This window comes from Pleurodeles waltl, chromosome 11, assembly GCF_031143425.1.
Source record: "Pleurodeles waltl isolate 20211129_DDA chromosome 11, aPleWal1.hap1.20221129, whole genome shotgun sequence".
NCBI classification, from domain to species: domain Eukaryota; kingdom Metazoa; phylum Chordata; class Amphibia; order Caudata; family Salamandridae; genus Pleurodeles; species Pleurodeles waltl.
Window position 1 is genome coordinate 975,509,183 of NC_090450.1, and position 15,408 is coordinate 975,524,590.

Sequence of the window (15,408 nt, forward strand, 5' to 3'; positions counted from 1 at the left end):
AAAGCATGCACAGTCATTGCACCTCTCAATTGTTTTGCTTAGAGATCTCACTGGCTTTTAGTGATTTGGGACTAAGCTTTTTTTTCTCATTTATTTATTTATTTTGCTGGCGAGGCCTATGAATAGGACGGGCCATTTGATAGTGAGATACCATAGCAGAGCAGGCATTCACCTGGGAACCATCAGTCAGCCAAGTCCTTCAGTAAGTCTGAAGCCCACTTCTCCTGTATTTCAAAAACAATATTGGCATTGTGTACCCCTGATGCACATCCTGATGAATGACAAAATAGAGCAGATCTTAAAGTCAAACAGACTGTTCCCTGCTTCTTTGTAGAAGCCAGATATGTTCTAAGACAACCTTATTTCCACAGACTAAGGGCAGAACATCCCCATCCCAGATGGCTCCATCTCAATTTAATCTAAGTTTGGTTAACATGCTGGCGTCAGTCTCCAGATTCAATGTTTTTGAGGGTATCAACTGTAGACAGTATCACGTTTCACAAAGTCTGGCATGATGATAGCCAAAAATACACATTTTTGTGTGCCATATTCACACATTATTTTGAATTCTGCAGCTAGAGCTCCTAACATTCACCTTCAAATATCTTTTTGATAGTCAGCAGCAAAATTCTTTGTCAACGTCAGGAAAACTAGAGCAACAAAGCAGTAGCCAGTTCTGTGCCTGTATAGAATTGCAAATACTTAGTCCCTGGATTTCAACTCCAAACATTCCTCCAAGGAAAATATATATTTTTGGCTGTTCATGCTTCTTCTGAATGCTTGCACTTAGAGGAGCACAGGTGTATACAGTCTTTACTTTGTGGTTTTGAAGAAAGCACCAATAAATTCAGGGCTGTTTTGGGTGATAAAGGTTAAGCATGTTAGCATTATACTAAAGATTTAATTATAGGATTTTTGCTGATCTTGATGAACGCTGAATTTCTCTGTCTCCGTGCAGGATCCCGAGTGGCTTACGTTTCAAATGATTACCTTTTTTAACCACATTAGTCAACTAGGAGTTCTGCCTATGCACAATAAGTCATTTTGTTTTACTTTTGTTGCAATACAACTATTATTTTAAACTGCTCCTCAAAATGACCCTGACGTAACCATTTCCCCAGGCTGACCAATCAATTTGTCCTGTGGCTGGTCATGGTTTCTTCCCCACCCAGAACTGACAGTGGTGACTGACTCATCGCTACTGAGTTGGAACGGTCATCTGGTAGCGGTGGAGGTCATTTACCCCTGGTCTCCTGAGGAAGGCCAGCTCCACATCACCTCACTGGAGATACAGCCATTCATTTGTCCCTAAAGGCTTTCCAACCATCTCTAAGGGGAAGGCTGTTACGTTTTCCCCAAAGGCAACACTACTGCCATTTGATATTGTAGTATGTAGGGAAGAATGTGATTCTGGAACCTCTTTCTGGTCACTAGCCACTTGGCAGAGTCCCTGAATGTGGGTCCTCTGTATTGAGAAGACGTTGCCTGGCAGACCACAAGTGGCGTGTGCATACAGAGGTGATGCAGGGCATATTCGATGAGTGGGGAGAGCCCTGTCTAGATCTTTTTGCCACTTTTAAACGTGCAGTGTCAACAGTTTTGTGCTTATGGAGTTTCTGTGAACGCAGTCGCTAGGAGATGCATTCCAGCTAGAGTGCCTGGAGGGACTCCTTCAGACTATGCTGTGCGCTGGGATAAGTGCATTGCCTGGTATGGTGCCTGATGCACTGACTCCCTACAAGTTAAGCTTTCATTCTTTGTTCTTTCTTAAACCCTGCAAGACCTTGCAGTGGGCACAGCAAAAAAGTCATTATTTGGGCTTCCGTCCTTTCTATGTTTGTAAGGCCAACCATCCTTATTAAAATCACCTGCAGGACTGTCAGTGACGTCTTTGCAATTCCTCAGGGTTTGCTCGATGATTCAGAAGTCCACCTTCAGGCAGCACCAAGTCAGCATGTCATAATTGCAATGACTGTTGATGTGGCCAGGTGAGTGAAATGTTTGTGGGGGAAAGAACAGCTGGGAGGAAGTCCCATAAACAGCAATAAGGGTTTGTTATTTGGCTTAAGATTCCCCTCACCTTCTCCCAGTGTGTGTAACCCCGGGGCTCCATAATCCCCTGTGTACATGGCTTGTTGGTCCTGAGCTGGTATTGAGTTGTGCTTTAAGGAAAGAAAACATACCATGATTAATCATTACATCTACCACTGTTCCCTGCTATACAGTATTGTGGAACAATGCAGCTTATGTATACTAACACCTACCATGCAAAGCTCAGCTGTTGCTGTCAATGTTGTCCTCCGAGCTGTTGCCTGTAAATAAATGTGAGCAATTCCTGTCACTCTTGGTTGTTTTTCTGTTACCTTGAACAGTTCTTTGATGCGCCGCTGTAGCGCCTTTGTGCAGACCTTAAACACTATGCAGTCTATACATGCCTCTCCAGTGTGGGTCATCTCTATTTACGTGAAACAGTATGTTGTTTTCCTTAGCAGGACTTGCCTCGCTCTGACATCTTAAACATTTAGTAACATGGTTGACTGGCGCAGCAGTGCATTTGCAGTCTTAAGTTTGCGCACTAGGATTCCAAAAATAAGCATGTGCTATGCTTGAGTTGAGTGCTGACGCTACTGTGCTGTTACCCCCTGAGATCCGAACGATCTCTTACTGTCGTCATGTTGTCAAACTCTGCTTCCCCCAGAAACACCAAATGTCTCCCTATGAGTCCTTGATCCTCTGAGGTGATATCAGGGAGCAACAGGAATCTCGTCTAGGACCGATCGGTCTGCAGGAAGACACTGCGACTGTAGCTGGAGAGTCCAAACGGAATAGCAAGCGTGTATTCTACGGCAGGGCTTTGCTTATCAAGAGCCCTTCCCAAGATGGCCACCGTTCGGTGAACCCTGGGACATTTAGTCCCTTCAAGGCAGGTGCGCTTTCCAGGGCAAAGTTGTGCCCGAAGCCTGAAACAGAGACAAAATGAAACCAGGGGTGCACATCGAAATAAGCAGTTTAGCGGTCATGCACAATGCTCAGCGCTATCATAGACGAAGACTGCAGTGACATCGTTATTGTGGACAAAGACTGCGGTAACATCGAAGCAAAGGGTTAGCCTTTGCGAAACTTCCATGAATTTTGTCGCACAGGGCCGCACTGAAGAGAACCGGATGCTTGTCCTCCAGGTTGCTACAGGTTCTTACAGCCGCCGGATGTGGCTATGACCGGGACCTTAACTTGCTTTTAAAATTGTCTCATGTACATACATAATTGCGTTCTGTATCTCTTGGCTCTGAAAACGTTTTTCTCTTTGCGTGGGTTTCAGCTCATCATGTGAGTGAGCTGCAGGCACTATTGGTACAACCATACTACTTCAGCACCTTCCCGCTCGGATTGGTACAGAGTACTCTTGAGATCGGTTTGCCCAAGTGTGCGACTCTCCTCCAAGTCAGGCAGTCGATTACCCTACTGGCAATTCTTGCGCCCCCCCCATCCCGTTTCCTTCAAAGAGGACGATCCAAGGGTTGGATCCCAAAAGAGCTTTGAGTTTTTTAAGATTGATCATGCTAAAGACCATCAAGTGGATGATCAACTCTTTGTGGGGGCTTACTTGTGCAGGAAGACATTGTCGAGGTGGATCATACTCTGCACCAAGACTTGCTGTGGATAAGGCCAAAAAATCCCCCTTGATGGCTTGACCGTCCATTCCACCAGGACCAAGGCTTCCATAACAGCAATGTTGCAAGGTTGTCTGTCCTCAACATTTACTATCTATTCTAAGGGTGAGGAATCTGTAGTTAAACGTATCCAGCAGACAAATACGTTTCTTAACTTCGGTAATGCTGTTTATGCCTGGTACTCTGATCACAAATTACTCAATGCCCACCCACCAGTGGCACCAGCGCTGAGCAGTAAATGTAATAAAAAAAGTGTTTGTTAGAGGGGGGTATCCAAAATCATCTCGTGCTCCAGAAATCTGTGGGAATTCATTTTAGGAAATACTGGTATGCAGGCTTTAGCTTTGGTCGCATTATCTTTTACAAATACTTTCCTAAAAAAAAAACAATTTGAGCCTGTTGCCCTTTCCACAACTTTCCAAGGTAAAAAGATAAAGCCTATGGCATGTGATATACCTTTTCTAATTACCCACATGGGTGTGCAGCCTTGATATTTGGCTTGTCGCCATAACCAACTCTGGCCTACCATATTCAGCATAATCTGTGCAATACAAGAATTCTTCTTCAGTTTAAGCACACTTCCTTTGCCCAGTCATGTACAGTAGAGAGGAAAATCAACATGGGGGCTTAGCCAACACCTCTTGTCCTAGTAGTGCTTCTTAAAGCTCTTTTTATTGATCACTTTAAGTCTGGCTTGACAGCAAAGCTTTTGCTAGACCTTAACAGCTGCTTAAACTTTAATTGCTGTGCTTTGCATGGAATAAAAACCTCTACAGAGATTTGGGCATGTAAAGTGCCTACCAAAGGCATATAATTGAGGCTGGGGTGTACCAGAGAAGCCCACACCTGAGACCAACGATAGTCCATTCTGCATTTTTAAAGGGTGCCTCGCAGGTTGTTCCCCTCTCACCCATCTTACCTTTCTCTGCACTGATCTCTGGAGAGGTCAGTGGTGCAGGCATGTTAAGGCACTGCTAAAGGCTGCACCATTTCCTCTGACCCTCCTGACAAGGAAACTAAGCATTTCTCCATTTGTGCTTAAAGCTTTTGACTACTGGGCGTCTAGGACTCAAATCATAAACATGGCCTCCATACTAGCAGGACATTCCCACACTTTGAGGGTGGCAATTTTGTCACTTCCCAGTTTACTTGCACATGTGGTGCTTTATACAGTCAATGAATGGGGCTCGACTGTCAATTCCATGTCTCACTCTGCAGGAATGGCAATGGTCTTTCGCTTCATCTATCAATTAGAACTAACAGCTTTTTAGGGGATGCTCATGCTGAATTGCCATGCATGCTTTTGATGGCCATTGCCTTTTTGGTGACAAAACCCATGCATCGCTGAAATGTGTGAACCAATTCTTAGCAACCACCAGGCCTCTTAATGTCTCCTCTCCGACTTAGCATTTTAACTGCAGTATTGGATTGGACTTTGAATAGGATGGCACCCAAATTGGTGGCTATAATTAGTTCACTGTGCAGTTGCTTCTGTGCTTAACTTTCCCTTTCAGGTTTGGAGACCATGGCAGAGGTCTGCAAACCGCCTTCCTGATCTTCTTCAATCCTTACATAAGCTAACCCTCTGTGACTCCTCAGATCTGCACCACGAGACACCAGTAAGGCCCAGGGTGGCTGCTTTTCTTCTACAATAGCAGAGGATACTGCTCCGTATTCCTTCCAACATGTCCTCCCCCCCCATACTGCCACGCAAACATCTTGATGATGGATTTTTCCTGCAGTTAGCCTTAAGAATGTATAGAACTTTGCCCACCCTCATATGCCCCCCAATGTCACTGAAGATACTTCTTGATTCCCAAAAAGAGCAGCGTTTGAGGCCGATGCTGACCATATTTCTCAAGAGGTTGCTGCAGAACTATGCTAAGGTGATGTCATATTCGGAATCAATCTAAAGGGTAATTGTTCTTGCTGGATCTGCAGGGCAAATACAAATTTGTTCCTGGTATAGATAATAGCAATGAAGTGTGGTGGGGGAACTCACTTTCAACTCCTTTGTTCCAGTAGACTTCTAGCCTCATATAACTTACTTTACAATATTACCCAGGCATCAGACTGGATTCAGGATTTTTTAAGCAGTATCCCTGCACGCCGGTAGGTGTTGTCTTTTGGCTCCATATCAATGTTGTCCATGCCAGAAGTGACGTGTGGTTCCTATGTAGGCAGCACACTATCGTCAGCTATTTTCTTTTCATGCCAGTCAGTGCAGACATGGATGAGCTATTTCCTGTCACTTTTTGAAGGTGTTTTAGAACATTTTGTGGAAGAGATTTTTGACTTCCCTTACTCCTGGTGTGCTTAGGGATTTCCCCCCAAAAAACAGTGGGTTTTAAACCCTGGGGTGCCTGTCACAGGTAAATATCTGTGACAGACCCACACTTGGTTTGCAGTGCAGGGACTGCCACGCCATGAATCTAAAGGTGCTGAGAGAATGTTTCCTGAAGGTCTTTTGCTGCCCAACAACGTACGACCCTGAGATACTCTTAAGCCTGGTCGCGCAGAAGGTCCTATGATCGCTTGCGTAGCCACTCCCAGCAATCATCGTGGCAGTCAAAATCATTGGGTAAGTCAAACAATCGCAAGAAGTTGAAGTGCCCTTTGACTTCTCTGTGACAATGCAATGAACTGGACTCTGTGCAGGAACGATGACACAGTTGCAGACCCCAAGCACCCCCCCCCCCCCAAAAAAGGGCTTTGTCTGCTCTGCGCCTTCCAGATTTTCCCAGAGCCGGATCAACCCCTGTCCAACTCAAGAAGATCATGGACCCTCCTCTTTCAAGGATCAACCCAGGCGCATTCCCCATCGGATTCCACCGGTTAGGAAATCCAAAAGGCTGGATACCTTTAGCAAGAGGACACTGAATGTATGCATGCGCTATTTCACGCTTTCTCACTCTTTAGCACACTCTTTCTCTCTCATTCTCTGACACTGTCACTCTCTCTCACACTCTTAGACTTAGTTGCGCAAGTGCAGCCTAAACTCTCCGAGGCAGTCTGAGCCTCACTCAACCATGCCATATCAGACTGGTGAAATGCAGCGAAGTTCATCATCAAATGAGGACTGGACATGACCGCTCAGTGGACAGAGCGATTGCATTGCCAGTGACGCCACACCTGGGTCTGAACCACTGGCTTTTCAGGGGATGTCCAATCTGTAGGAAAGTGCCCTTTTGGCATGGTCTCTTCCCCCCCCACCCCTTGCCCCCAAATACCTCTCCCCCTCTCTTCACACCTCTTCCCCCGCCCTCCCATGCAGGAACAGCAACACTTAGCGGTGAGCCGCAGTGGCTCCTGACTTTTGTTTTGCTGCCTCAGGCCACTGCAGCTAGTGGAGATGCCCGATCTTGGACCAGGCCCCACTTTTGGAAGCAGGTCTGGCGGGAAAATGATTAAATACCAGGAGGAGTGTCCACCCCAGTTGGGGACCACCTCTATGGTGCCCAGAGCTGAGGTGAATCCCACCTGGCAGAATTCTCTATCTTATTTTGGAGGGTGTTAGCCAATAGGGTTAGGAGTGTGTTGCAGCAGATGGCAGGGTACTGCACTTGAACCTGTGCATGTTCCGCTTTCATGCATGGAGATTGAGCGGTGACAATTGACAGCCTTCGACCTCCCTCCCGAAGTCTGATGTTGTTCTGGCAGCGAGGCGTCCTTCCACCAAGACGGTATATGCCTTCCATTTGGATAAGCTTGTTGAATGGTGTTCATTACATGATATTGACCCTCTTTCTGCATCTTCAACCCAAGTTTTATTGCTTGCTTTTGCTCTAGCCCGGCAGGCACTGTTAAAGATTACATGTTGGCCATTTCTGCATTCTTGCCAGGCCCACTTTCTTTAAGTCACTCGTTGTGGCTAGGTTCCTCAAAGGTCTCTCCCAGGTCATTCATCATGCCATAACCTGGTCCTGACCTTTCTTGTGTGTGCACCTTTCGAACCACTACACAACTACCCACTTTGTTTGCTTACCATCAATACAACTTTTCTATGGCCTTAACTTCCACCAGTAGGATCAGCGAACAGCAGGCACTATTTGTGCACCTTCCTAAAACAACATCTTGCCCAGACACACTGATTTGAAAAAGGTTGTGATACCTTTTTGTATAGGCCAAAACATCACCTTGCCTTCCCTTTTTGCACCGCCGCTTCTAAAGGAGAGACTCACCCGCCTGGACCCAGAAAGAGCTTTGTCGTTCTATCTTGATCATACAAAGAAATTCCGGGTGGTTGATCAACTGTTTCTAAGGTATGTTGGGGCAAAGAAAGAAAAGACAATGTAGAAATGGAGCATCTTACAATTGATAGTGTGCCACATAAAGATCTGCTACATACTGGGAAAAAAGCAGGCCCCTGAGGGCTTGTGTGCTCATTCCACCAGAGCCAAGGCTGCAGCCATGCATTAGCTTGCATAGTTCCTGTCCTGGTCATCTGTCAGGCAGCAATGTGGGTGTTCTTACATATGTTCACAAAACATTACTGTCTGGATGGTCAGGTCCATTGTGACAGACATTTTGCCCGTTTGGTCTGGCAGGATTTTTTGTTCTAATCTGTTTGGCAGAGCCACCTGCGAGGAGCTGTTGCTTGGGTACCTATTCTAAGGCAAGGAATATGCAGCTAGATGTTTGTCAGATGAACAAGATAGTTACCTTTGGTAACACCTTATCTGGTAGAGACTCTAACTAGCGGCAGAGTCTTTACCGACTTTCCCATCCTCCTCGCTCTGTGAACTGATTTCAGTTTAGGAACACCCTTCTGGGAATGATCCTGAAGTATACACCAGGGTGTACAGTATACTATAAACCAGTATACACAATTGTGTCAACATATTGTGTGTCTCCGTACTACTGGTGTCAAAATTTGCGTAAAGAAACTCATATCTGCTCACTGGGGTGGTGCCTATAAAGGCATTGTGCACGTCACTTGCAGTGCGGCTGATTCGTAGCTGAACAATGCCACCCACCACCACGCAGGGGTCCTGCTCGAAAGGTTTTCAGATCCACTTTGATGCCTGCGGAATATTCTAAGGTAAGGAATCTGCGACTAGAGAGAATCTCTGCCAGACAAGGCATTACCGAAGGTAAGTATATTTTCCTTCTTGTTTGGGCTGACCTCAGCTTTGGAAGTCCTCACAAATTGGTTGATGGTGGTAGTGTTCATTGTCTGGGAATCCAAACATACTTGAACAGAAACTCATGACGATGTTGATGCTAAATTATTTGATAATCTAAGGTACAGCATCCACATGGAATTGAAGACTGTTAACCTCACATCGTCTGAAGCAACATATCCCTACTGATAACAGATTAACAGCAAATAAATCTGCATAATCAGATAGGGACTTGTAGTTGCAGATTCCTTACCTTAGAATTTCCCCAGACTGGATCCGGAGCTTTTTCTTTGAGCAGTACCCCTGCGTGATGTCAGGTGGCATCGGTCGACTCCACGTGCATCATTGGCATTGTGGTCACCGTGATGACGTTGCGGTCGTGTATAGGCACCACCCCGGTGTGCTGATGTCAGTTGTTTTCTCCGTGCCAGCCAACGCACAGATCCAGAGAAGAGCTACCCTAGTCATTTTTTGACAAACTGCAACACTTTTCTCGAATGCTTTTGATGAGTTTTGGATGTGTTGAGGGATGTCCCATTAGACTGGTTTTAAACCCTGCGACTCCTGTCACTAAATGATGTTGGTGACCGATCCGCATCTCATCTATCTTTGCTGTTTGGAGAGCAACCATGACCCAAAGTTGTGCTCAGTGTCGGGCTATGAACCCGAAGGCTTTGAGGGAGCGATTCATAAAGCTGATGACAGCCCGGAGCTTGATTCCTCGTCGCTCCCGGTTTCGTTCGAGAGGAAGGTCAATAGACTGCTCGCGGAGTCATCATCCATCCTCCTCGTCCCATTCTAGGTCCTTGGGACACTCGGGTTACAAGAAGAATAAGTTGAGGAAGGCCAAACATTCTAGGACTTTGCCCGGTCGCTGCAACGCGGGAAGAGCTTCGATGCTCTAGGCCTCTGTCTTTGGAGCCTGCATCTGTGACTGCTCCGCATCTCCCCGACTTTCCAGCAGCCGGTGCCACCCCTGCTCAGTTCAGAGTTCCATGATGCCATGTGCCTTATCTTTCGGCAGACCGACCCGTACTCCTTACCTTTGGGCCCAGGAGGGTCGATGAGGGCTCCCTTGGGTTCCGTGCTGGCAGCTTCAGCCTCAGGTCTGGGGGGGTACCTAGGGAGCCACTCTTGGATCTATTACCAACGCCGGTCGTGTCAACGTGCCCTCTCTGGGGGTCAGGACAGACGCCAACGCTCCCGACATTGGTTTGGTCCGCAATCATGTCGATCCTTTACTGATCCCAGACGACCTAGAGTCGGAACGGCATCACTCAATGCTGATTCTGTTTTCCATGTGCTCTACTGGGCCCAGGACGGATCCTGACCCTTCTTTCTATGGGTATGGGTATGGGTACAGGGATAGTGTAGAGGGGTGGCTAGACCCTTTGGAATACCAGTTTGACCCGGACATGGACACGGACATGGACAGGGTTCAGGATTTGGGCGATGCTAGCAGACTAGATACCTCTCCTGATGCTGGCATGCTTTCTTCCCCTACCGTGGCTACAGAGAAGGGAGCTTCATACTCCATGGTGATGAGAAGGGCTGCTGAGGTTTTTGACCTCGAGCTTCCTTCTGTGGAGGTCAGGACTAACCTCCTGATTGAGGTGCTTCAGCCTGGTGCTTCCAACTTCTAATGAAGCCCTTACGGACGTTCTCCTGGGTACCTGGTCCAGACCCAGCACAGGGGCTTCTGTGAGTAGGATGGTTTCCCGCCGCCATCAGCCTGCGCCGACAGAACCAAAATTCCTGACCCAACATCCTACGCCTGAGGACCTTGTTAGCCAGGCTTCCTCTTCTTCTGGTGCATTTCCTTCCGCTTCCCCAGATAGTGAATTAAATATAAAAATATTGGGAAGAAATAGTTTTTTTCCGCCAGTCTAGCGCTATGGTCCGTGAGCACTGCATGTCTTTTGTGACAATACTCCCATACTCCAGCAAAAGGCCCGCCCCCTCCACTGCCTCCAAGCCTTCCTAGTACATTGGAACATCCTGGACCAGTTGGTGGCAGGATCTGCCATCACTTGCCCCACTGAGAATCCATCACCACGGACAGGTGGGTGTTGCAAATTGTCCAAAGCGGCTACTCTCTCCCCTTTGAAATTTCCCCTTCGGCCATGCCACCATCATACAAACAAAATGCTAGCTTTAGCTCAGGTCCTGTCTGCCCTGAAGACTGAATGGTAGCGTTGGACTTACAGGGCACCTATTTCCACATTACCGTCCAGCCGGCCCACTGACATTACTTGCGATTCGTGGTAGGGCGTGAACACTTTCAGTTAACCGTGCTCCCTCTTGGCCTTACCAGCAGCCCTCAAGTGTTCACAAAAGTGATGGTAGTGGTTGCAGCTCATCTGCGCAGTTTTTAGGGGTTTCAGTCTTCCCCTACATTGACGACTGGTTGTTAAAGATGAACTCGTCCAAGGCTGTCGTCTCACACCTCCATACTAAGGCAAACCTCCTGCATTTGTTGGGGTTCACTGTAAACGTGCCAAAGTCACACCTGACTCCCTCTCAGATGCTCCCTTTCATCCAACTTGTACTGGACACAGTGCAGTTTTAGGCTTATCCTCACGAAAAGAGTCCAGGATTTTCTGGTTATTATTCCAATGTTTCAGCCTCTAGCCTGGATTTCAGTGAGAATGACTCTGAGGCTGCTGGGCCTCATGACCACCTGCATCCTGCTGGTCCAGCATACCAGATGGCATATGCGGGCTCTGCAGTGGGACCTGAAGTTCCAGTGGGCCCTGCATCAGGGCACCCTCTCTTACATGGTCCAGATCTTGGAGAGCACTGCACTAGATCCGCAGTGGTGGCTGTTGAATCCAGATTGGGTCAGCAGCAGATCTCTCTCCCTTCCCCAACCTGATCTTACAGTAGTGACAGATGCGTCACTCCTGAGATGGGGCGGCCACATGGGAGAGTTGGATATCAGAGGCCTCTAGTCTCTGGTGGAGTTCGGGCTCCCCATCAACCTTTTAGAGCTCCGAACGGTACGACTTACATTGAAAGCATTACTTTCTCCTCCTAAAGGGAAAGTTGTGCAGGTGTTCACCGACAAAACCACCGCCATGTGGTACTGCAACAAGCAGGGCGTAGTGGGATTGTGTACTCTTTGAAGAGGCCCTTTGCCTCTGAACATGGCTGGTACACTGGGGCATTCTCTGTCGGGCTCTCTGAATGCCAGAGCAGATGAACTCAGCCGTTGATGCATAGTCGATCTTGAATGACCTCTCCATCCGGAGGTGGCGCAAGGCCTCTTTCAGCAGTGGGGATAGCCCTGGTTAGATCTGTTCTTCTCCGCAGAGAATGCGCAATGTCAGATGTTGTGCGTGTTGGAGTTTCCAAGGAAGCGTTCCCGCAGCGATGCTTTTCGTCTTGAGTGGAGCTCAAGCCGTTTTTATGCCTTCCTGTCAATACCACTTCTGCCCAGAGTTCTGAATAAGATGAAACACGACTGGGCCCAGGTAATCTTGGTGGCTCCAGACTGGGCACCAAGAGTTTGGTATCCCGAGCTAATGGGCATGGCCATCGATCCTCCGATCAGACTGCCCCTTAGGGAGGATCTTCTGTTGCAGTAGCAGGAGACTGTCCTTCACCCAAACCTGCGCAGTGTCCTCCTTCTTGCGTGGAGATTGAGCGGCGGCAGTTGACTGCTTTCGACCTTCCGGCTGAAGTCTGTGATGTTATTTTGGCAGCCAGGCATCCATCCACCAAAACGGTAGATGCCTGTCATTGGAACATATTTGTGGCATGGTGTATCAACAAATCTGTTCCCCTTTTTGCACCTCTCTCTGAGATTCTCCTCTTCATTCTCTCTCTCTTGTCCAGCAGAAATCTGCTCTGGACACCCTCAAGGGTTATTTGCCTGCCATATGTCTTTTTTAAGTTAAGGCTGCCAGACCAACCTTCTCTGTTGAAATCTCTCATTGTTGGGAGGTTTCTTAAAGGACTCACCCACATGTTTTCTCCTATCCCATTCATAATGCCCCAGTGGGATTTGAACTTGGTCCTCACATATCTTGTGTGCTCTGTTCGAACTGCTCCGCAACTGTCCCCTGCTGCTCTTGACTCTTGAAACTACCTTCTTGATTGCCATCACCTCTGCTCTGAGTGAGTGACCTCCAGGCTCTCTTCAAAGCCACCATTTCTATCTGTCCATCCTGACAAAGTGGTGGTTCGTACCAGGGCTTCCTTCCTTCCCAAAGTGGTGACACCTTTTCATGTAGGCCAATCAATCACCTTGCCTACTTTTTACGCACCCCACATCCCTCTCATGAGCAGGAGAGACTCCACTGTCTGGATCCAAAAAGAGCGTTTGTGTTCTACCTCAATTGTACCACAGATTTCTGGGTAGATGATCAACTCTTTGTGGATTATGTGGGTGTGAAGAAAGGAAGGGCGGTGCAGAAGAAGACTGTCTCGTGATGGGTTGTCCTCTGCATCATGAAGTGCTACGCTTTGGCGAAAAAGCAACCCCCTGAGGGTGTGCGTGCTCATTCCACCAGAGCTACTGCTGCTAACACTGCAGCTAGTATGTGAAGTCCCATTCCTGGATATCTGCAAGGCAGCAGCGTGGGAATCCCTGCACACATTTACTAAACATTACTGCCTGGATAGTCAGGTCCGCAGGGGCAGCTACTTCGGCCGTTTGGTCCTTGTAGGAAGCTGGCCTGGCGTGTGGTGGGTACCTATGGTACTTAAACCTTATACCAGGTCCAGCTATCCCCCCTTTGTGAAGTGTAGGCAGTGTCTAGAGGCCAGGCTTTATAGAGATAGCTGTGGATGAGCAGCCAAGGCTTATCTAGGAGACAGGCAAAGCTCATGCAATACCACTGTAGTCACACAGCACTTACACACATGAAAGAAAACACTCCGCTGTGCAAAAATAAAGATACTCTATTTTTGGAACACTATACCAAAAAATACTAGAAGGGCAACCCACCAAATGGAGGTAAGTAATACACTAAATATATACACTAGTAATCAGAAACGGGCAAAGAAAAGGTCAGATAACAGTGCAGATAGCAATAACCAATAGTGACACTAGGGGGAGCATAAACCATATACTAAAAAAATGGAATGCGAATAAGGTATCCCCCACCTAGGTAAGTAAAATGGGTAGAGGGGAGCTGGGAGTACAAGAAAACCACAGAGGTAAGTAACACAGTACCCCCCAGCAACCAGGAATGCCGGAGTAAATCAGTGGATTTTCCCCAAACCTCTCAAAAGGAGGAAAAGAAGAAAAAGAAGACACCCAGACAAGACTGCAAGAAAACCAGAAGTGGATCCCCGAAGAAAGAAGACCTGTGGAGAGAGGGGAACAAGTCTAAAAGTCACAGTGGAGTCCAGGTGGAGTAGGTGCTACTACCCACCCAGGTGTAGTTGCAGAAGTTGGTCGACTGTGCTGAAGAACAGGTCAGCACTGCAGCCCTGCAGCCAGAGAAGAGATCCTGATGGATGCAGAAGGTGTCCCACGCTAGAATGAAGATTGCAGATGGGTTTCGGTGCAGAAATTCCACCAACAAGCCTTGGAAAAGGCAAACTCGCGTTTAGTGGAAAAGTGGGGCCAGCATTGCCTAGGAGGACTCCCCCCAGGAGGGGGAGTCACAGGGGACCCTCAGCGTCAGAGTCCCCAGGAACAGAGGTAGCACCCACAGTAGTCCCACAGGACGGGGACACAGGAGTTGCAGAAGAGGCCCATGCAGCACTACAAAAGAGGATCCCACACCACGGGAGAACCACGCAGGAGGCTGGGCTTTGCAGGAAGGAGTGCTGGGGGCTGGAGTTGTACGTCGCCTAAAGATCCACTTGGAGGAGATGCAAAGAAGCCCTGGCAGCTGCAAGAGACTCAGTGCACTGGAGTACTCCAGACCACCATTCGTGATGCAGGATCAACCAAGCTCAAGATGAGGGGAGATCCCCGCAGCCAATCGTCGCTTGCTGTAGGTGCCTGCAGTTGCAGGGTAGTAACTCATTCACTCTATGGGAGAGTCCTTCTCACATCCCTCTCCCAAAGGAAATCGTTTGTTCTGCCTTCCTGGGGTTGATCAGCTCAAGCAGCAGGAGGGCAGAAACCTGTCTGAGGGGTGGCAACAGCTGAGCTGCCCGAAAAACCCTGTAGAACTGGTGGTATCAATGTTGGGGTCCTCTAAGGAGCCCCCAGGGTGTATGAAATCCTGCTTCCAGTACTTTAAAAAAAGAATCTGGTTGTTTTCACACTCCAATCCCGATATGCGACCGGGTACAATATCAACACTTGTGACAGTACACCAACATGAATTAAACCACTTAGTGTAAGCAGAATAACTGTTATCAAAGATTTGATAATAAAAGGAAAAGAAAAGATGTAAAGAACTAACAAGGTAATATAGAATTGCTTGCGAAGGACCCAATCCTGCTTCCAATACTTGCAACAGTATTTGGGTATGATTCCAAACATGCCCAGGTTCGGAGTTACCATTATGTAACCTATGTCCAGTACACATGTAAAATGGCGTCCCCACATTCACAAAGTACAGGAAAATTGATCTAGAGTTTGTGGGGGCACCTCTGCTAGTGCAGGGATGCCCTCACACACAGGTACCTGCACTGTGCCCTCTGGGCTG

The 15,408-nt window shown here is 47.7% G+C and overlaps 1 protein-coding gene across 1 annotated transcript in view; it reads left to right on the plus strand.

The window, feature by feature from the left end:
- MAPK1 (mitogen-activated protein kinase 1) overlaps positions 1-15,408 on the plus strand; it is a 324,545-nt gene that overhangs the window by 129,703 nt on the left and 179,434 nt on the right. The gene's annotated exons all lie outside the window — the stretch shown is intronic.